Consider the following 21,283-nt stretch of genomic DNA (forward strand, 5'->3'; position numbering starts at 1 on the left):
GCACAAAGATCCAGCAGGTATCTACTGGCCTCTGGCCCGCCAGCCTTAGTTATATTTTGTCTTACAACATCCGCAGGCAGTTTTTTGTACTGAATCAAACACACAACCCAGTTCTATTATCCTCTTGAAACGCATGTCCTACATCCGTTTTCTAATCTCTACCTATAGTTTTACTAGTTCATATACACGTATCATTATATTTAAAACACATAAAATTCCCTTTTCATATTTACATCCTTATTTTTGTTGTTTTTTCCCACCCAGCGCTGATTTTTTTACCACTAGTTTTCCCTTAAACCAACTCAATTTTCCCACGTCTTATTTGCTTACAAAAACAAAACGATTTTTTTGGCAAATCAATAAGTTCTTAAAAAATGTTTATCATTTCAGGATTACAACAGTTCGGACTCCACCAAAATATGCAAAATAAGGTTGAACTTTTTGACCGTGGTCCTGGGCAGAAAATGGGCTGTAATAAATTACTTAAGAATTAGCAAATGGGATGCAAATTATAAAAAAAAATAGCAAATGGGCTTTATGTTGTCTGTCACAGATTTGGAGGCTGACTTGTGGGCCTACTAAGTTCATGTGTACACAAGGTTTCTCAAAAAAGAAACTTAGTCAACAATCGACTGTACCAGTGTCAGACCGTTAGATGTCAATCTAACGGCAATCGTGCTTCTTCAGTCTCTGATCTTCCTGCCCCAGCCGCCCAAACCAGCGCCGTCGGAACCGCCTGCTCCCGCCTCCCATGGCCGGCAGTGCTGTCGGGCAGGCCTCACGGTCCCATCATACTGTTGGAAATATGCCCTAGAGGCAATAATAAATTAGTCATTATTATATTATATTTCATTGTTCATGATAATCGTTTATTATCCATGCTAGAATTGTATTGATAGGAAACTCAGATACATGTGTGGATGAATAGATAACACCATGTTCCTAGTAAGCCTCTAGTTGACTAGCTCGTTGATCAATAGATGGTTACAGTTTCCTGACCATGGACATTGCATGTCATTGATAACGGGATCACATCATTAGGAGAATGAGGTGACGGACAAGACCCAATCCTAAGCCTAGCACAAGATCGTGTAGTTCATTTGCTAAAGCTTTTCTAATGTCAAGTATCATTTCCTTAGACCATGAGATTGTGCAACTCCCGGATACCGTAGGAGTGCTTTGGGTGTGCCAAACATCACAACGTAACTGGGTGGCTATAAAGGTACACTACAGGTATCTCCGAAAGTGTCTATTGGGTTGGCACGAATCGAGACTGGGATTTGTCACTCCGTGTAAACGGAGAGGTATCTCTGGGCCCACTCGGTAGGACATCATCATAATGTGCACAATGTGACCAAGGAGTTGATCACGGGATGATGTGTTACGGAACGAGTAAAGAGACTTGCCTGTAACGAGATTGAACAAGGTATCGGATACCGACGATCGAATCTCGGGCAAGTACAATACCGCTGGACAAAGGGAATTGTATACGGGATTGATTGAATCCTCGACATCGTGGTTCATCCGATGAGATCATCGTGGAACACGTGGGAGCCGACATGGGTATCCAGATCCCGCTCTTGGTTATTGGTCGGAGAGTTGTCTCGGTCATGTCTGCATGGTTCCCGAACCCATAGGGTCTACACACTTAAGGTTCGGTGACGCTAGAGTTGTTATGGGAAATAGTTTGTGGTTACCGAAGGTTGTTCGGAGTCCCGGATGAGATCCCGGACATGACGAGTAGCTCCGGAATGGTCCGGAGGTGAAGATCGGTATATTGGACGAAGGGTATTGGAGTCCGGAATTGTTCCGGGGGTACCAGGTGATGACCAGCGTGTCCGAAAGGGGTTTCGGAGGCCTCGGCAAGCGTTGGGGGGCCTTATGGGCCAAGGGGAGAGGGCACATCAGCCCACTAAGGGGCTGAGCGCCCCTCCCACCCCATCTCACGTAACCAGGAGAGGTGGGGGCGCCACCCCTAGGGCAGCCGCCCCTCCCGGCTTGGGGGGCAAGTTTCCTAGGGGGTGGGGGCGCCCAAACCCATTTAGGGTTTCCCCTGTGGCCGTCGCCCCTCCCCTAGGGAACCCTAGGGCGCCTCCCCCTCCTCCCTTCCTCTTATATATAGTGAGGGAGAGAGAGGGCAGCCACACCCTTCCCCTGGCGCAGCCCTCTTCCTCCTCCAACACCTCATCCTCCTCCGTAGTGCTTAGCAAAGCCCTGCCGGAGAACCACGAGCTCCATCACCTCCACGCCGTCGTGCTGTCGGAGTTTTCCCTCAACTTATCCTCTCACCTTGCTGGATCAAGAAGGAGGAGACGTCTCCCAACCGTACGTGTGTTGAATGCGGAGGTGCCGTCCGTTCGGCGCTAGGATCATCGGTGATTTGGATCACGACGAGTACGACTCCATCAACCCCGTTCACTTGAACGCTTCCGCTTAGCAATCTACAAGTTACGAGTAGAACACAAAGCAGTTGTGGGCGTCGATTGATCTTGGTGGTGCGTAGAAAATTTTAAATTTCTGCTACGATCCCCAACAGTGGCATCATGAGCTAGGTCTATGCGTAGTTTCTATGCACAAGTAGAACACAAAGCAGTTGTGGGCGTCGATTTTGTTAATTTACTTGTCGTTACTAGTCTTATCTTGATTCGGCGGCATCGTGGGATGAAGCGTCCCGGACCGACCTTACACGTACTCTTACGTGAGACTGGTTCCACTGACTGACATGCACTAGTTGCATAAGGTGGCTAGCGGGTGTCTGTCTCTCCCACTTTAGTCGGATCGGATTCGATGAAAAGGGTCCTTATGAAGGGTAAATAGAAATTGGCATATCACATTGTGGTTTTCGCATAGTTAAGAAACGTTCTTGCTAGAAACCTATAGCAACCACGTAAAAACTTGCAACAACAATTAGAGGACGTCTAACTTGTTTTTGCAGCATATGCCTTGTGATGTGATATGGCCAAAAGGATGTGATGAATGATATATGTGATGTATGAGATTGATCATGTTCTTGTAATAGGAATCACGACTTGCATGTCGATGAGTATGACAACCGGCAGGAGCCATAGGAGTTGTCTTAAATTTATTTATGACCTGCGGGTCAACATAAATGTCATGTAATTACTTTACTTTATTGCTAAAGCGTTAGCCATAGTAGTAGAAGTAATAGATGACGAGAAAACTTCAATAAGACACGATGATGGAGATCATGATGATGGAGATCATGGTGTCATGCCGGTGACAACGATGATCATGGAGCCCCGAAGATGGAGATCAAAAGGAGCAAAATGATATTGGCCATATCATGTCACTATTTGATTGCATGTGATGTTTATCATGTTTTACATCTTATTTGCTTAGAACGACGGTAGCTTAAATAAGATGATCCCTCGTAATAATTTCAAGAAAGTGTTCCCCCTAACTGTGCACCGTTGCGAAGGTTCGTTGTTTCGAAGCACCACGTGATGATCGGGTGTGATAGATTCTAATGTTCGAATACAACGGATGTAAGCCAGATTTACAAACGCAATACACTTAGGTTGACTTGACGAGCCTAGCATGTACAGACATGGCCTCGGAACACGGAAGACCGAAAGGTCGAGCATGAGTCGTATAGAAGATACGATCAACATGAAGATGTTCACCGATGTTGACTAGTCTGTCTCACGTGATGATCGGACACGGCCTAGTTGACTCGGATCATGTTTCACTTAGATGACTAGAGGGATGTCTATCTGAGTGGGAGTTCATTGAATAATTTGATTAGATGAACTTAATTATCATGAACATAGTCTAAATTGTCTTTGCAAATATGTTGTAGATAAATAGCTCTCGTTGTAGCTCCCTGTTTCAATACGTTCCTAGAGAAAGATTAAGTTGAAAGATATTGTAAGCAATGATGCGGACTAGGTCCGTAGTCCGAGGAGTGTCCTCACTACTACACAGAAGGCTTACGTCTTTGATGCACCGCCCGATGTGCAAACCCCTACAACGTCGTATGTGGATGTTGTGAACACCTGACAGACACATCCTGATGACTACTTGATAGTTTAGTGCACCATACTTTACGGCTTAGAATCGGGATTCCAATGACATTTTGAACGCCATAGAACATATGAGATGTTCCAAGAGCTGAAATTGGGATTTCAGGCTCATGCCCGTGTTGAGAGGTGTCAGACCTCTGACAAGTTCTTTAGCCAACAAGATGGAGGAGAATAGCTCAACTAGTGAGCATGTGCTCAGAATGTCTGGGTGCTACAATCACTTAAATCAAGTGGGAGTTAAACTTCCATATAAGATAGTGATTGATAGAGTTCTCTAGCCACTATCACTAAGCTACTAGATCTTCGTGATGAACTATGACATGCAAGGGATGGAGTTGATCCCGGAGCTGTTCGCGGTGCTTAAGACCGCAAAAGGTAGAAATCAAGAAGGAGCATCAAGTGTTGATGGTTTAACAAGACCACTGGTTTCAAGAAGGGCAAGGGCTATAAGGGAAACTTCATATGGATGGCAAACCAGTTGCCGCTCAAGTGAAGGAACCCAAGGTTGAACCCAAACCCGAGACTAAGTGCTTCCATTGTAAGGGGAACGGTCACTGGTAGCGGAATTACCCCAAATGCATGGTAGATTAGAAGGCTGGCAACTTCAAAGTATATATGTGTTATTAATGTGTACCTCACTAGTACTCCTGGTAGCACCTGGGTATTGGATACCGGTTCAGTTGCTATTATTGGTGACTTGAAGCAAAAGCTACGGACTAAACGGAGACTGGCTAAGGGCGAGGTGACGATGTGTGTTGGAAGTGTTTCCAAAGATTGATGAGATCACCATCGCATGCTCCATCTGCCTTCGGGATTAGTAATGAACCTAGATAAATGTTATCAGGTGTCTACGTTGAGCATGAATATGATTAGATCATGTTCATTGCAATACGGTTATTCATTTAAATTAGAGAATAATGGTTATTCTGTTTACATGGATAATACCTTTCATGGTCATGCACCCTATGTGAATGGTTCATTGAATCTCGGTCATGGTAATACACATGTTCACGCCAAAAGATGTAGAGTTAATAATGATAGTACCACTTTCTTGTGGCACTGCCGCTTAGGTCATATTGGCGTAAGATGCATGAAGAAACTCCATATCAATGGATGTTTGGAGTCACTTGATTTTGAATCGCTTGACACATGCGAGCCATGCCTCATGGGCAGGATGACTAAGACCCCGTTTTCAGGTACAATGAAACGAGCAAGTGACTTGTTGGAAATCATACATGCTGATGCATGTGATCCAATGAGAATCGAAGTGTGCGGTGGATATCGCTATTTTCTCATCTTCACTGGCGATTTGAGTAGATATATGTATATTTACTTAATGAAGCACAAGTTTGAAACGTTTGAAAAGTTCAAGCGATTTCAGAGTGAAGTTAAGAATCATCATAACAAGAAGATCAAATTCCTACGATCTGATCAATGAGAATATATGAGTTATGAGTTTGGCAAACACTTAAGACATTGTGGAATTGTTTCACAGTTGAAGCCACCTGGAACACCACTGGGTTATGGTGTGTCCGGACGTCGTAATCGAACCTTATGAGATATGGTGCGATCTATGATGTCTCTTACCAATCTACCGTTTTCATTTTGAGGTTATGCGTTAGAGACAGCTGCATTCACTTTATATAGGACACCATCTAAGTCCGTTGAGACGACGTCGTATGAACATTGGTTTGGCAAGAAACCAAAGTTGTCGTTTCTTAATGTTTGGGGCTGCGATGCTTAAGGCTTCAGCCGGAGAAGCTCGAACCCAAAGCGGACAAACACATCTTCATAGGATACCCAAAGGTGACAGTAGGGTATACCTTCTATCTCAGATCCAAGGGAAAATTGTTTGTCACTAAGAACGGGTCCTTTCTCGAGAAGGAATTTCTCTTGAAAGAATTGAGTGGGAGGAATATAGAACTTGATGAGGTTGTCGAACCTTTACTTCAACCAGAGAGTGACGCAACACAGAAAGATGTTTTCTGTGGCGCCTACGTCTGTTGAATAGGAAGTTAATGATAGTGATCATGAAGCTTCGGATCAAGTTGCTATCGAACCTCGTAGGTCGACAAGGATATGTACTACTCCTGAATGGTACGGTAATCCTGTCTTAGATATCATGTTGTTAGACAACAATGAACCTACGAGCTATGGAGAAGCAATGGTGGGCCCATATTCCGACAAATGGTTAGAAGCCATGAAATCCGAGATAGGATCCATATATCAGAACAAAGTATGGACTTTGGTGGACTTGCCCGTTGATCGGCAAGCCATTGAGATAAATGGATCTTTAAGAAGAAGACGGACGTGGGCGGTAATGTTACCGTCTATGAAGCTCGACTTGTGGGAAAGAGTCTTTTCACAAGTTCAAGGAGTTGACTACGATGAGAATTTCTCATCCGTAGCGATGCTTAAGTCCGTCGGAATCATGTTAGCATTAGCTGTATTTTTCGATTATGAAATCTTACAGATGGATGTCAAAACAAGTTTTCTTACCAGTTTTCGTAAGAAAAGTTGTATGTGATACAATAAAAGGTTTTGTCGATCCTAAGGATGCTAAAAGGTATGCTGGCTCCAGCAATCCTTCTATGGACTAGGGCAAGCATCTCGGAATCGGAATATATGTTTTGATGGAGTGATCAAAGCTTTTAGGTTTATACAATGTTTGCTAGAAACTTGTATTTACAAGAAAGTGAGTGGGAGCACTACAACATTTCTGATAAGTATATGTGGATGACATATTGTTGATTCGAAATGATGTAGAATTTCTGGAAAGCATAAACGATTGTTTGAAGAGTGATTTTCAAAGGAAGACCTGGATAAAGCTGCTTACATATTGGGCATCAAGATCTATAGAACTAGATCAAGACGTCTGATGATACTTTCAAAGAACGCACACCTTGACATGTTTTTTAAGGAGTTCAAAATAGATCAGTCAAAGAAGGGGTTCTTACCTGAGTTGTAAGGTGTGAAGTTGAGTAAGACTCAAAGCTTGACCACGGCAGAAGAAAGAGGAAGGACGAAGGTCGTCCCCTATGCTTTTGTCATAGGTTCTATATGGTATGCCATGCTGAGTACTGCACGTGATGTGTGCCTTGCCACATGTCTGGCAAGAGGGTACAAAGGTGATCTAGGAGTGGAACACCAGATAGCAGTCAAAATTATCCTTAGAAAAATAAGGAAATGTTTCTCGGTTATGGAGGTGATAAAGAGTTCGACGTAAAGAGTTACGTTGATGCAAGCTTAACACCTATCCGGATAGCTCTGAGTAGAGATACCGGATACGTATAATGGAGCAACAATTTGGAATAGCTCCAAGTGGAACGTGGTAGCAGCATCTATGATATGACATAAAGTTTTGCGAAATACATAGGGATCTGAATATGGCAAGACCCGTCGACTACAACCTCTCTCACAAGCATAACATGATCAAACCCAGAACTCTTTGAGTGTTTATCACATATTGATGTGAACTAGATCATTGAGTCTAGTAGACTCTTGGATGTTGGTCACATGGTGATGTGACATGTGAGTGTTAATCACATGGCGATGTGAACTAGATTATTGAATCTAGTGCAAGTGGGAGACTGTTGGAAATATGCCCTAGAGGCAATAATAAATAAGTCATTATTATATTATATTTCATTGTTCATGATAATCGTTTATTATCCATGCTAGAATTGTATTGATAGGAAACTCAGATACATGTGCGGATGAATAGACAACACCATGTCCCTAGTAAGCCTCTAGTTGACTAGCTCGTTGATCAATAGATGGTTGCGATTTCCTGACCATGGACATTGGATGTCATTGATAATGGGATCACATCATTAGGAGAATGATGTGATGGACAAGACCCAATCCTAAGCCTAGCACAAGATCGTGTAGTTCGTTTGCTAAAGCTTTTCTAATGTCAAGTATCATTTCCTTAGACCATGAGATTGTGCAACTCCCGGATATTGTAGGAGTGCTTTGGGTGTGCCAAACGTCACAACGTAACTGGGTGGCTATAAAGGTACACTACAGGTATCTCCGAAAGTGTCTGTTGGGTTGGCACGAATCGAGACTGGGATTTGTCACTCCGTGTAAACGGAGAGGTATCTCTAGGCCCACTCGGTAGGACATCATCATAATGTGCACAATGTGACCAAGGAGTTGATCACGGGATGATGTGTTACGGAACGAGTAAAGAGACTTGCCGGTAACGAGATTGAACAAGGTATCGGATACCGACGATCGAATCTCGGGCAAGTACAATACCGCTGTAAAAGGGAATTGTATACGGGATTGATTGAATTCTCGACATCATGGTTCATCCGATGAGATCATTGTGGAACATGTGGGAGCCAACATGGGTATCCAGATACCGCTCTTGGTTATTGGCCGGAGAGTTGTCTCGGTCATGTCTGCATGGTTCCCGAACCTGTAGGGTCTACACACTTAAGGTTCGGTGACGCTAGAGTTGTTATGGGAAATAGTATGTGGTTACCGAAGGTTGTTCGGAGTCCCGGATGAGATCCCGGACATGACGAGGAGCTCCGGAATGGTCCGGAGGTGAAGATCGGTATATTGGACGAAGGGTATTGGAGTCCGGAATTGTTCCGGGGGTACCAGGTGATGACCAGCGTGTCCGAAAGGGGTTTCGGAGGCCCCGGCAAGCGTTGGGGGGCCTTATGGGCCAAGGGGAGAGGGCACATCAGCCCACTAAGGGGTTGAGCGCCCCTCCCACCCCATCTCACGTAACCAGGAGAGGTGGGGGCGCCACCCCTAGGGCAGCCGCCCCTCCCGGCTTGGGGGGCAAGTTTCCTAGCGGGTGGGGGCGCCCAAACCCATCTAGGGTTTCCCCTGTGGCCGCCGCCCCTCCCCTAGGGAACCCTAGGGCGCCTCCCCCTCCTCCCTTCCCCTTATATATAGTGAGGGGGAGATAGGGAAGCCACACCCTTCCCCTAGTGCGGCCCTCTTCCTCCTCCAACACCTCATCCTCCTCCGTAGTGCTTAGCGAAGCCCTGCCGGAGAACCACGAGCTCCATCACCACCACGCCATCGTGCTGTCGGAGTTTTCCCTCAACTTCTCCTCTCACCTTGCTGTATCAGGAAGGAGGAGACGTCTCCCAACCGTACGTGTGTTGAACGCGGAGGTGCCGTCCGTTCAGCGCTAGGATCATCGGTGATTTGGATCATGACGAGTACGACTCCATCAACCCTGTTCACTTGAACGCTTCCGCTTAGCGATCTACAAGGGTATGTAGATGCACTCTCCTTCCCCTCGTTGCTAGATTACTCCATAGATTGATCTTGGTGATGCATAGAAAATTTTAAATTTCTGCTACGATCCCCAACACATACTCGCATCCCTGGCTTGTCTATCCCGCTACTCACCCACACCTCCTGTTATTTTTCGGCGATGGCAGCCGAACCAGTCAACCCTCGTACTCTCCACCGCGTGGGCAGCCACTGCCGTGTCTTCCCCGGCTCCGTGTCATTCCCTTCGTAGGCCTCGCCGTCGTCCACCGCCCTAGTGCTCTCGGCGCGGTGTGGTCAACAATGTCCATCCAATGGCCGTAGTGCTTCTTCAACCTCTGGTCTTCTTGCCCCAGCCGCCCAAAGCAGCGCCGGTCATGCCGCATGCTCCTGCCTCCCATGGCCGGCTGTGCTGCCGCAGAGGCCTCACCGTCCCCATACTACTCCCACCGATGGCCAGGCTATCCCTCCACTCACCCACTCCCCATGTTATTCTGCGGCGACGTCAGCCTCACACCGCAGCCGAACCAGTGAACCCTCGTACTCCTCTCCGTGTGGGCATCCACTGCCGCGTCTTCCCCAGCTTCGCGTCGTCCCCTTCCTAGGCCTCGCCGTCGTCCACCGCCGTGGTGCTCTCGGCGTGGCGTGGTCAATGTGGTCAACGACCGACTTCCATCGGAAGAGTACTGTACGTGGAGAGGCTGACAGCTGGGTCCACGGCAGCCGCAAGGAAGTGCCTCCTTATTACGTGCAAAATAATTATTCCTCCACCTAACAGCAGGGACCCACCGGACGGCCCACCAGTATTTCGTGGACAAAACATTTCCTCCCTGACTGCTGGAACCCACCGGACGGGCCACCGTATTTCGCGAAAAAAATGTTTGCCCCTGACAGCTGGGACCCACCGGACGGACCACCGTATTTCGCGAAAAAACGTTCCCCCCGCTGTCAGCTCGGACCCACCAGAAGTGCCTCCTTATTACGCACAGAAAAATGAATACTCCCCCTGCTAACTAGGACCCACCAAGGTGGGAGGCTGACTTGTGGGCCTACTAAGTTGACAGGGACGGAGGGCTTTGTCAACTTAGTCAATATGAACGATTCTAGCTCCAGTGACCGTACAATGTCCATCCAACGGCCGTCGTGCTTCTTCAATCTCTGCTCTTCCTGCTCCAGCAGCTCAAACAAGCGCCGGCGGGACTACCTGCTCCCTTGTCCCCGCGGCCGGCTCTGCTGCCGCGCGGGCCTCACCGCCCCACCGTACTCCCATCGCTGGCCTAGCCATCCCTCTACTCACCCACACCTACTGTTATTCTCCGGCGACGGCAGACGAACCAGTAAACCCTCGTACAGTCGTACTCCCCTCCGCGTGGGAAACAACTGCCGAGTCTTCCCTGCCTCCGTGTCGTTCCCTTCCTAGGCCTCGCCGTCGTCCACCGCCCTGGTGCTCTCAGCACGGCCTGGTCAACATGGTCAATGACCGACATGCATCCGAAGTGGACTATACGTGGAGAGGCCGACAGCTGGGTCCACAGCCGCACGCAAGGAAATGCCTCCTTATTACGCGCAAAATAATGATTCCTCCACCTGACATCAGGGACCCACCGAAAGGGCCTCTGTATTTTGCGAAAAAAATTTACTGCCGCTGACAGCTCGGACCCACCAGCTATATCTTTGCACGCAAGGAAGTGCCTCCTTATTACGCACAAAAAAATGAATACTCCCCCTGTTAGCTGGGACCCAGTATAGTGGCAGGCTGACTTGTGGGCCTACTAAGTTGACGGGGACGGAGGGCTTTGTCAACTTAGTCAATATGCACGATTCTAGCTCCAGTGACCGTACGATGTCCATCCAACGGCCGTAGTGCTTCTTCAACCTCTGGTCTTCTTGCTCCAGCCGCCCAAACCAGCGCCGGTCGTGCCTCGTGCTCCTGCCTCCCGTGGCCGGCTGCGATGCGGCGGAGGCCTCACCACCCCCTACTACTCCCACCGCTGGTCAGGCCATCCCTCTACTCACCCACACCCCCTGTTATTTTGCGGCGATGGCAGCCTCACACCGTAGTGAACCAGTGAACCCTCGTACTCCTCTTCGCGTGGGCATCCACTGCCGCATCTTCCCCGGCTCCACGTCATCCCCTTCCTAGGCCTCGCCGTCGTCCACCGCCCTGGTGCTCTCGGCGCGGCGTGGTCAATGTGGTCAAGGAACGGCTTCCATCGGACATGGATTGTACGTGGAGAGGCTGACAGCTGGGTCCACGGCCGCAGCAAGGAAGTGCCTCCTTATTACGTGCAAAATAATTATTCCTTCACCTGACAGCGGGGACCCACCGTACGGGCCACCGTATTTCGCAAAAAAAAACGTTTCCCCTTGACTGCTGGGACCCGCCAGCTACACCTTCGCACGCAAGGAAGTGCGTCCGGGCAAAAAAAACAAAATGATTCGCCCCCCTGACTGCTGGGACCCACCAGCTACATCTTCGCACGCAAGGAAGTGCCTGGCAGTCGGGACCCACCTGGTCGAAGCATACGTAGCGTTGTAATTCTAGTCGCGAACGTGTACGTACATACTGGTCGATGTAGAGGCGCGCACGTGCTGTAGTAGAGGCGCGCACGTGTCGTAGTAGAGGCACGCATGTAGCATGTACACGTACGGATAGCGGACAGGGTGCAAGAAAGAAAATACGGCCACGTATGTGTACATACGGGCGGGGTCTCGAACGCCTACTCGCGCATACGTACGGCCAGGGCTCGTGTACATGGCTGGGTCAGAACAGAGAAACAACATCGTCATCGTGTTCATGGGGAGGCAACGGAATGCGTCGTGTTCATGGGGAGGCAACGGAATGCGTCGTGTTCAGCGGGAGGCAACAGAACGCGTGGGAGCCAACCGGTTGGGTCGGAGCGGAATGTGTGGTCGTGTTCATCGGGAGGGCTTAGACGGAACATGCGATGGAAACGAGGCCTGGCGTACCGCAGAACGGAGGAAACGGACCTCCTACGGTCGAAACGGGGTTCCTGTTGATCGGGAGGGGTGTGGCGTACCACAAAACGGAGGAAACGGACCTCCTACGGTCGAAACGGGGGTCCTGTTGATCGGGAGGGGTGTGGCGTACCGCAAAACAGACGAAACGGACCTCCTACGGTCGAAATAGGGGTCCTGTTCATCGGGAGGGGTGTGGCGTACCGCAAAATGGGACTCCATGAGATACTGTTCATCTCCACCGTCGACCTCCTCCAGCCTCCACGGGATACCGTCGACCTCCTCCAGCCTCCATGGGCTCCTGTTCATCTAGCCTCCACCGCGCGCTACTCCACCGGCTACTGTTCAACACCCCTCCATGGGCACCCCTCCACCGTCTACTGTTCATCCAGCCCTCCACACCATGGGGTCCTGTTCAACCACCCCTCCACGGGCACCCCTCCACCGTCTACTGTTCATCTAGCCCTCCACACCACGGGGTCCTGTTCATCCAGAGGCAACGCCACCGCTCACTGTTCATCCAACCCCCCGGCAACGCTCACTGTTCATCCAATCGATCGGCTTCAGTTAGCAGCAGTAGCGAAGGAATCGCTCGATCGGGTTCAATTAACAGGCATCGATCGATCGCTCGGGTTCAGTAACGCGTAGCCTGCAGTGCAATCACTCGGGTTCAGTTAGAGCCCAACGCCTTGCTCGGGTTTAGTTAGAGGCAACGCCCCGCACACACGCGCGTACGTGTATGAGAGAAACACGCATCACTCGGCCCCTGACCTCCCACCGTAACCAGGAACTCCCCGAAATTTTCCTCCCCCTCGCTTCTACCATGGTTTTTTCCATCATGGATGGCCCAAAGAATGTCATGCAGCTGCATCTCCAGCCCGCCCAGGACGAAAAGCTCATTTTTGTCATGATTTTTTGTCATAGAAGTAGGAGCCCACCACATCTATGATGATACCGGGTTTTGTCACAATTATCGCCATAGAAGTGTCATATGTATGACAAAAAAAAATTCGTTCGGCCAAAAATGTCACGGATGTGTCTTTTTTTGTAGTGACTCCGACTGAGAAGGGAGGCAAAACTTGATAAGATGAGAGAATTTGAATGGAGGACACGACACCCCGGTTGAATGGATAAGCAAAGGAAAGAACAAGATCTTTGACAAAAAATGTAATGATGGGTCGAAGCGTGCAACATCACAATGCCTCCGGAACAAAAGATAAAACGGCCTGCAAGTAACGAAGAAGAAAAACAACTTCTTCTACCTCGAATGAATTTGAAAGCATCCTTCCATAGAGGATTGGATGGAGTTGTTGGGAAATGAACAATGAAAAGAATAAACTTGTTGTGGGCTTATGGAAAACATCCCAAAACTTGAGGTGAAATTGTGCCACTAACGGAATCAATTGCTTGCTTCAGAGCAACGAAGAGATGAAAACTTCTTTCCCCGCAAGAATAGGAGGAAACTTGGATTATTGATAAGCACCACAATAGCAACATTCCTTAGGGAAGGCTTTAGGGGAAATAACCCAAGATAACTCCAACGAAGAGATTGATGGATTGAGAAGAGCTCATGCTCGAAGACATTGATGGGTTTAACTATCTCATTCCTGACAACTTGTGAATCATGAAACATGAAGGAAATTGTCAAGAGTGACATAACACCACCTCGAAAGATAAGATAGACAGAAATGCACTTCAGAATGCAAGATGAAGAATGCTTGAACTCCTCAAAACAAAGCATGTGTTGAGCATCATGTTTATTTTTGAGTATAGCTTGGTGGAACTTAACTTCGAGAGAAATCTTGAAGAACAATTGAAGAATGAAAAGAATCCTTGACGAACCATCATGTAGAGCCTCTATGAAGAACTCCAGTTATAAAAGGATGATAGAAAGAAAGAGAAGTTGAAAACACAAGGTGAATCCTTGCGATGATTTAGATGGAGCTTCGCGACGAGATAACATGGAAAACCTGGAACTCCGGAAAGAAAATATGAAGCATCTCGAACCGAGAAATGTGACATGATGAACAACTCTAGAAAGAAGAAACTAGATCACTTGGATGAAACAATAATAAGAATTAAGTTATGTGTATCCTTCACCAATTTAAATTGATGACAAGCAACGGATTTCGCGCACTACTTATTCTTCTTGAAAAGATTGAAGAGATATAGCCAAACTTGAGAAAAGTCTTCGATGATCCGCCAGTAGGATTGGAAAGAACGAAGGAATTGATATGATAACCAAGGAAGAGACCTCTTGAGCGAACCACCGTAAGGATTTAAAATGAACGAAGAAAAGATAAAGAAACACCGGGAAGAATTAGAGAACGAATGAAGATACTTGAGGGAATTTGATACAAGAGAACGAAGAGATCACGAGCTGATTAGAGAATATTTGAATGATGCATCGATAAGATTTGGAGAACAAAAGCTGAAAGATGAGAATGAATAATTCTAAGATGATGAGCTCCGTAGAATCAAACTGAAAAGACTCCTGAATTGCTCCGGATGGGTGCAAAGAATTGTTACAAACGAAAACAATTATGAGAGGATAGCATCAAGCTTTAACTATGAATCTTCCAGAGAACGGACCAAGATTTAGGAGAAATCCTTCTTCGGTCTTCAAATGTTTGAGAATGATGATGAGAAATACCACCTTGAATTGTTGATGCACTCTGGAATGGAAATTAGAAAGGTTGAACCAATGATTAAAAGAATGTGAAAGATCTTGGAGAAGGCATTTGACTGATGATAACTCGTTCTTACGTCAAACTTGGAAAAGAATTTGAGAGTAACTCCGGGAAGATTAGAAGAGTCAGGTAAGATCCTGGGAAAAGACATGTGGGTTATGGCCCACTCAAGAGAAACACCATTGAATGATTTAAAAGGAAGATTGCGCCAGTTGAATTAAATGGCTTGAATGAGATTACAACCACGAAAGAGCTTGAACGAATGCAGAGTGGAAACACGAATCTTTGAGATATCTTCAGCACTCCGGAACAATTGAATAGCAAACGAGGAATTATTATGAGGTGCACTGAAATTGGTAAGAATATTAAATGGGGAAAAGGGATATGATCAACAACAAAAGCTTGCATTGAAAACACCGGAAAAGAAAAGAGAACGAAGAATGATAAACTTGTAGCTTCCTTAGTATCTTCCTGAGAATCACCGGATAAAAACATTGATGGAAAAGAATGGAGAGACATCCCATAAATAAAAAGGTTATTTGATTAATAAATATGAGTTCTTGAAGAAAAGGGTGGGAGGGCGAGAAAACAAAGGCAACTTGGGCAGATGGAAAGGATACCGTTGAGAAAATTTAGAGTTGATCATGCGGATGTTGAAAATGATCCGATGCACTTGAAGGGAAGCACGTCGGTTGAAAAGGATTGATAAAACAATCTCGGCGATCAAGAAGGATTAGTATCCACATAGAAATATTAAAACACCGCTTAGAAAAGGTATAGAAACACATTTGACATTGAAGCAACTTGAATACCACAACTCAAAACAAAAACAAAGGATTGGCTTGCAGAATAAGCCGGAAACAAACATATGATAGATCCCATATTATATCATGTGTCTGTTGGAAAGATATCCTACGAGATACTTGAATTCCCACTTATAAACTCCCGAAACTTTCTGGTTATGCAATCAGGTGTTGGGGATACAGGGGAAGCATAATATCTCACTCAAACTAACAATCCCTACATCCAGCTGTATCCATCCATCAACACATAACCAAGAAACCTTCGGAAATCGTGTACCTCAACCTTCGAAAATCATCCGTTATACGAGTTATGTCAATACTCCCAAACTCCCGCCCCAGTACTGGGTGGCGTCGAGATTATCTCACCAACAACTACATAAAAGAGATTTTAGATGTCGGCGAACTCCGGTATTCCAGAACTACAATGATAAAATTGTGAAGACAACACCTCGGAGCTCAACTCCCCTGGACACTGCCACAACCCCTAAATGTCAGGAGGCACCAAGAATAATGTTCTCGTCACAAGACTATCGGAACGATTCCAAGATACCCACGTGATCCTAAAAAAATTTGCGTGAAATTTGAGGAGAGGAGAGTCAAAACTTCTACGTGAGGAGACCTCACCAGAGTGACAAAGGGACCGTGGAGTAAAAAGAATCCTACTCTCCGATATAAATAATCCTAAGACTCAAAACATTTTGTTCTAGACTCAACAACGTCAGCGATTCGATCAAGCAGGGGGCTCCTAAGTCGGCGATGGCTCTGATTACCAACTTGTAACGCCCATGATGCGGCTATATCTCCCACGTGTCGAGGCGCGACTTAGAGTCATAATAGCATGGTGGTTTAGTCGCAAGTGGGGTAATCTTCACACAATCCCATGTACCGAATAAGAAAGGGATAAAGAGTTGGCTTACAATCGCCACTTCACACAAATAACAAGTTAAACATATATCATCCAGAGTACAATCAAGGTCCAACTACGGAACCAAAATAAAAGAAGACAACCCCAAATGCTAGATCCCTGATCGTCCCAACTGGGCACCACTACTGATCAACCGGAAAATACACAAAAACTACGATCAAGATCTTCATCGAGCTCCCACTTGAGCTCGGTTGCGTCACCTGCACTGGTATCATTGGCACCTGCAACTGTTTGGAAGTATCTGTGAGTCACGAGGACTCAGCAATCTCACACCCGCGAGATCAAGACTATTTAAGCTTATGTGTAGGGTAAGGTAAGGAGGTGGAGCTGCAGCAAGCGCTAAGCATATATGGTGGCTAACATATGCAAATAAGAGAGAGAAGAGAAGCAACGCCAACGATCGAGAAGCTAGAAGTGATCAATAACTGATCCTGAAACTACTTACGTTCAAGCATAACACAAGACCGTGTTCACTTCCCGGACTCCGCCGAAAAGAGACCATCACGGCTACACACGTGGTTGATTCATTTTAATTACTTTAAGTGTCAAGTTCTCTACAACCGGACATTAACAAATTCCCATCTGCCACATAACCACAGGCACGGCTCTTGAAAGTTTATACCCTGCAGGGGTGTCCCAACTTAGCCCATCACAAGATCTCACGATCAACGAAGGATATTCCTTCTCCCGGGAAGACCCGATAAGTCTTGGAATCCTGATTACAAGACATTTCGACAATGGTAAAAGAAGACCAGCAAAGCCACCCGATGTGCCGACAATCCCGATAGGAGTCGCACGTATCTCGTTCTCAGGGCACACCAGATGGTCAAGATGTCGGGTTGGCATAGACCCTGGTTGCCCAGGGGGCGCTGGACATCACCCAGGTTGGACCAACACTCAGAGGAGCACTGGGTTGGGGGGGGGTAAATAAAGATGACCCTCGGGCTCCGGAAACCCAAGGGAAAGGTGAGGCAAATGTAAAACCAAGGTTGGGCCTTACCGGAGGAGTTTTATTCAAAGCGAACTGCCAAGGGGTTCCCATAACACCCAACCGCGTAAGGAACACAAAATCAAGGAACATAACACCGGTATGACGGAAACTAGGGCAGCAAGAGTGGAACAAAACACCAGGCATAAGAGCCTTCCACCCTTTACCAAGTATATAGATGCATTAATTAAATAAGAGATATTGTGATATCCCAACATATCCATGTTCCAACATGGAACAATCTTCAACTTCACCTGCAACTAACAACGCTATAAGAGGGGCTGAGCAAAAGCGGTAACATAGCCAAACAACGGTTTGCTAGAAAGGTGGGTTAGAGGCTTGACATGGCAATATGGGAGGCATGATATAACAAGTGGTAGGTAGCGCGACATAGCAATAGAACGAACAACTAGAAAGCAAATATAGAAGTGATTTCGAGGGTATGATCATCTTGCCTGAGATCCCACAAGGAAGAAGAACGAGTCCGTGAAGAAGACAAACAGACGTAGTCGAAAGGATCCTCACAACTCCGGAGCAAAATCGAAGCTAACGAGAGAAACAACTCGGAAAGAAACAAACAACATGGTAAACAACCATCACATAAACATGGCATGATGCACAATCAAGTATGATGCATGTCCGGTTTAAAGAGGCATGGCATGGCAAAGTGCAACAAAGAACACTACAAGTTAAGTGGAGCTCAATATGCAACGAGTTGCATATTGACGAAACGTCACATGACTTATTTAGTTCTCTCCCGTTTATGTACCCAACAAGGTTAAATGTTATTGAACATGGCAAGAGATGAATCATAATAAAACTGCCTAACTAGACAAGTTTAAATGAGGCTAGAAACAACAAACAACAATTCTGGAAAATCCTCATATGCAATTTATGGATTTGGTACTGTTCTGCCCTAAACCATATTTTAGATTTGTTAAACATGCACAGTAATGCCACCATGTTAAACTATGCATTTTTCTACCCCATTTACATATAAAGTTTATTAAATTTGAAGCTACGGTTAATTAGTTACGAATTAAAGCATTTTAGCATGGCATTTAAGCAAATTTAATCAAACAACATTTTAAACATTTTTAACATAGATGAAAGTGACGTATTATGAAACTAGGAAAAATTCTAAGCAAGTTACATATAAGGTTTGTTTAATTCTGATGCATGGTTGTGGAGTTTTTATATGCATGAAGTTTGAGGGGTTTCTGTAAAACTGGCACTCTCTGGAAAATTAGCCAAATTCGTCCAGAGAAAAAAACACTACATGGGCTGAATCTAGTGCAGGTTGGGCCAACGGAAAGAAAAAAACAAAGGAGGTACTGGGGTGTGGCCTCACCTAGTGGGCCTTGGCCCAGACGATGGTGGCAGCATACAGGCCACGAGGCTGGGCTGCACGCTGGATCTGGAGGCGTGCTGGTCAACGCAGCGAGCGGCGGCAGGGACACAGGGCGAGGGGCGGGGTCAACGAAGCAGAGGAATCGAGCGGGACTTGGCACGGGGTTCATCTTCCTCGCGTGCTCGCACGCAGAAGCAGGAGGAGGCCGGTGATGGACTTGGCGGCGCTGGGACGACGCGAGACGGGAATGAGAGGGCACACGGCGGCTCCGGTTGCCGGCGGGCGGGGCGCCAGACTTGGCGAAGCGGAGGCACCGGCGAGGAGAAGGACTCCGGCGAGGGTGATGCTCCTCATGTGGATACATCAGAGGGAGAGGGAGATGTGTGAGAGATAGAAGGTGAAGGGGAAGGAAGAAACAGGGGCGCGGCCGCGGCTTGGCTAATCGGAGCTTCGCCATAGGCATGCAGGCACGGCGTCGTTGCCGGAGGAGATGCAGGCGACAGGGAGGGTTCATGGCGACGGCAGGATGCGAAGGAGAGCGACAGCTGGGCTGCGACCGCGATGCCCACGTGCACGATGCAGGGGAGGCGAGCGAGTTGTCTGCCTCGTCAACTCCTGACGAACAGGAGCAGCAGCGGCTGCAACAGAAGCTTGGCGCGCGGCCAGAGCTTGGCGAGCTTGGTGTTGGCGAGGGACGGCGGGGAAGGCGCGAGGCTGGACCGGCCGGAGCTCGATGTGTTGCTGAGGGGAACCGGAACCGACTGTCGGAGCCTTGATTTGAAGAAGAGGACGTCCATGGCGTCCCTGCTCGACGGACTGGGGTCGTTTCAGGCGATGAAGATAGGCGCCCACGTCCTGGACGAAGCAGAGGACTTGGCGCGGCTACGATCAAGAGGAATCGAACGAGGAGGTCGGGGATGGGGCATTGGGGCCTGATCCTGTACAGAGGAGGACACGGACGAGGTGGAGGAAGGCGGGGCGCCGGTGCTCCTGCTCTGCTGTTGCGGGCATGGGGACGAGGAGGTGGAGCTTGGGCGCCGTGGTTGCGGCTCGGGCGGTGAGGTCGTAGGAAGACGGCCATGCGGCTGCTCGGTGGTTGGATCAATGAAGGTGGAGGCTGGTTGGTTTGGGATGGATGGATCGACGAAGAGTAGTGGCTGGGTGTGGTAGGAGAGGAGCAGGTGGATCTCGTGGATCGAGGGGAGGAGGCTGGTTCGGTGGATTGAGCAGGGGAGATCCCAAGGGGGATTTGGTCAGTGGGTGGTTACGGCGGCGGCTAGGGTAGGATCCCTAGAAAATAGGGTTTGGTCTGGGTAGGGGTTGGTCTATATATATCAAAATGGGTCTAGGTTTGGGCCCACTGATTTACACCGAACGGTAAAGATAAAAAGGTTAAGAGAGATCAAATAATAAACCGAAGATATTAGAGGGATGTTTGGAAAAGTTTCGGACGCGCACACGAGGGGTTGATGCACGGTATAGAGAGACTCCGGTTTAGGCAAGAGGGAAAACAAGAACAAGGTTGGTATCGGAACGGTCAACAAAAGAAAGGGGGGACGCGGCAACTACGAGCAGAAGCAAGTTTTAAAAACAATGACGGCAACGAGTGCTGATGCAATGCAAATGATGACATGATGAATGCAATAACCAAACAAATAACACAGTTGACACGCAGAACATGGAAGGCATCTGGCGCGCCGGTCTCGGGGCGTTACATGATCGGACATGGTTTAGTTGATATGGATTACATGATCATTTAGATGACTACATGGATGTCTATCTAAGTGGGAGTTATTTAGTAATATGATTAATTGAGCTTTCATTTATCATGAACTTAGTACCTGATAGTTTTTGCATATCTATGTTGTTGTAGATCAATGGCCCGTGCTACCGTTCCCTTGATTTTTAATGCGTTCCTAGAGAAAGCTAAGTTGAAAGATGATGGTAGCAACTACACGGACTGGGTCCGTAACTTGAGGATTATCCTCATTGCTGCACAGAAGAATTACGTCCTAGAAGCACCGCTAGGTGCAAGACCCGCTGCAGGAGCAACTTCGGACCATATGAACGTCTGGCAAGCAAAGCTGATGACTACTCGATTTTTCAGTGTGCCATGCTTTACGGCTTAGAATCGGGACTTCAAAGACGTTTTGAAGGTCATGGAGCATATGAGATGTTCCAGGAGTTGAAGTTAATATTCCAAGAAAATGCCGAGTTGAGAGATATGAAGTGTCCAACAAGTTCTATAGCTGCAAAATGC

At 47.3% G+C, this 21,283-nt stretch overlaps 1 long non-coding RNA gene across 1 annotated transcript; it reads right to left on the reverse strand.

Annotated features, from left to right (window-relative positions):
* Positions 1 to 454: 454 nt before the first annotated feature.
* On the reverse strand, positions 455 to 20,418 carry LOC147985281 (uncharacterized). Its single transcript, XR_015616563.1, has 2 exons — positions 19,024 to 20,418; positions 455 to 18,218 (listed from the first exon to the last, which is right to left on the reverse strand). It is a non-coding gene; the product is annotated as an uncharacterized LOC147985281 (long non-coding RNA).
* Positions 20,419 to 21,283: the final 865 nt, after the last annotated feature.

This window comes from Triticum urartu, chromosome 2A (genome assembly GCF_056163025.1).
Source record: "Triticum urartu cultivar PI428250 chromosome 2A, HENAU_Tu73, whole genome shotgun sequence".
NCBI lineage: Eukaryota > Viridiplantae > Streptophyta > Magnoliopsida > Poales > Poaceae > Triticum > Triticum urartu.